This window comes from Schistocerca cancellata, unplaced genomic scaffold, assembly GCF_023864275.1.
Source record: "Schistocerca cancellata isolate TAMUIC-IGC-003103 unplaced genomic scaffold, iqSchCanc2.1 HiC_scaffold_439, whole genome shotgun sequence".
Taxonomy (NCBI): domain Eukaryota; kingdom Metazoa; phylum Arthropoda; class Insecta; order Orthoptera; family Acrididae; genus Schistocerca; species Schistocerca cancellata.
This window is the reverse complement of record NW_026046456.1, coordinates 22,501-25,000: the sequence shown is the minus strand read 5'-3', so window position 1 is coordinate 25,000 and position 2,500 is coordinate 22,501. Positions and strand designations below refer to the sequence as shown.

General features: G+C 61.0%; 1 pseudogene; it reads left to right on the top strand.

The window, feature by feature from the left end:
* LOC126125788 (large subunit ribosomal RNA) overlaps positions 1-2,500 on the top strand; it is a 5,386-nt pseudogene that overhangs the window by 582 nt on the left and 2,304 nt on the right.

Here is a 2,500-nt window from a genome sequence, read left to right as displayed (position 1 = left end):
CCGTTCCGGTGTGCGGTGGGCCGCACTTCTCCCCTAGTAGGACGTCGCGACCCGCTGGGTGCCGGCCTACGGCCCGGGTGCGCAGCCTGTCCTTCCGCGGGCCTCGGTTCGCGTCTGTTGGGCAGAGCCCCGGTGTCCTGGCTGGCTGCTCGGCGGTATATCTGGAGGAGTCGATTCGCCCCTTTGGGCGCTCGGGCTCCCGGCAAGCGCGCGCGGTTCTTCCCGGATGACGGACCTACCTGGCCCGGCCCCGGACCCGCGCCGCTGTTGGCTCGGGATGCTCTCGGGCGGAATAATCGCTCCCGTCAGCGGCGCTTCAGCTTTGGACAATTTCACGACCCGTCTTGAAACACGGACCAAGGAGTCTAACATGTGCGCGAGTCATTGGGCTGTACGAAACCTAAAGGCGTAATGAAAGTGAAGGTCTCGCCTTGCGCGGGCCGAGGGAGGATGGGGCTTCCCCGCCCTTCACGGGGCGGCGGCCTCCGCACTCCCGGGGCGTCTCGTCCTCATTGCGAGGTGAGGCGCACCTAGAGCGTACACGTTGGGACCCGAAAGATGGTGAACTATGCCTGGCCAGGACGAAGTCAGGGGAAACCCTGATGGAGGTCCGTAGCGATTCTGACGTGCAAATCGATCGTCGGAGCTGGGTATAGGGGCGAAAGACTAATCGAACCATCTAGTAGCTGGTTCCCTCCGAAGTTTCCCTCAGGATAGCTGGTGCTCGTACGAGTCTCATCCGGTAAAGCGAATGATTAGAGGCCTTGGGGCCGAAACGACCTCAACCTATTCTCAAACTTTAAATGGGTGAGATCTCCGGCTTGCTTGATATGCTGAAGCCGCGAGCAAACGACTCGGATCGGAGTGCCAAGTGGGCCACTTTTGGTAAGCAGAACTGGCGCTGTGGGATGAACCAAACGCCGAGTTAAGGCGCCCGAATCGACGCTCATGGGAAACCATGAAAGGCGTTGGTTGCTTAAGACAGCAGGACGGTGGCCATGGAAGTCGGAATCCGCTAAGGAGTGTGTAACAACTCACCTGCCGAAGCAACTAGCCCTGAAAATGGATGGCGCTGAAGCGTCGTGCCTATACTCGGCCGTCAGTCTGGCAGTCATGGCCGGTCCTTGCGGCCGGCCGCGAAGCCCTGACGAGTAGGAGGGTCGCGGCGGTGGGCGCAGAAGGGTCTGGGCGTGAGCCTGCCTGGAGCCGCCGTCGGTGCAGATCTTGGTGGTAGTAGCAAATACTCCAGCGAGGCCCTGGAGGGCTGACGCGGAGAAGGGTTTCGTGTGAACAGCCGTTGCACACGAGTCAGTCGATCCTAAGCCCTAGGAGAAATCCGATGTTGATGGGGGCCGTCATAGCATGATGCACTTTGTGCTGGCCCCCGTTGGGCGAAAGGGAATCCGGTTCCTATTCCGGAACCCGGCAGCGGAACCGATACAAGTCGGGCCCCTCTTTTAGAGATGCTCGTCGGGGTAACCCAAAAGGACCCGGAGACGCCGTCGGGAGATCGGGGAAGAGTTTTCTTTTCTGCATGAGCGTTCGAGTTCCCTGGAATCCTCTAGCAGGGAGATAGGGTTTGGAACGCGAAGAGCACCGCAGTTGCGGCGGTGTCCCGATCTTCCCCTCGGACCTTGAAAATCCGGGAGAGGGCCACGTGGAGGTGTCGCGCCGGTTCGTACCCATATCCGCAGCAGGTCTCCAAGGTGAAGAGCCTCTAGTCGATAGAATAATGTAGGTAAGGGAAGTCGGCAAATTGGATCCGTAACTTCGGGATAAGGATTGGCTCTGAGGATCGGGGCGTGTCGGGCTTGGTCGGGAAGTGGGTCAGCGCTAACGTGCCGGGCCTGGGCGAGGTGAGTGCCGTAGGGGTGCCGGTAAGTGCGGGCGTTTAGCGCGGGCGTGGTCTGCTCTCGCCGTTGGTTGGCCTCGTGCTGGCCGGCGGTGCAGGATGCGCGCGCCTGCGCGGCGTTCGTGCCCCGGTGCTTCAACCTGCGCGCAGGATCCGAGCTCGGTCCCGTGCCTTGGCCTCCCACGGATCTTCCTTGCTGCGAGGCCGCGTCCGCCTTAGCGTGCTCCTCCGGGGGCGCGCGGGTGCGCGGATTCTCTTCGGCCGCCATTCAACGATCAACTCAGAACTGGCACGGACTGGGGGAATCCGACTGTCTAATTAAAACAAAGCATTGCGATGGCCCTAGCGGGTGTTGACGCAATGTGATTTCTGCCCAGTGCTCTGAATGTCAACGTGAAGAAATTCAAGCAAGCGCGGGTAAACGGCGGGAGTAACTATGACTCTCCATCCTGCCGTTGGATGGGTCCAACGCTCCGTCGGTCCCGTCTCCTGGCGCTGAAGAAGATAGGGCCAGCCTGCGAAGGTGCAGGCTTGGATGAGGTGCAGCGTGAGATCGAGGTGCTGGAGCGCCACTTAACGTGGGAGGGCCACCTCCTCAAATCGTCAACGCAGGTTGGGGAAATGTGGGCGGCGCGCCTACACATCGCC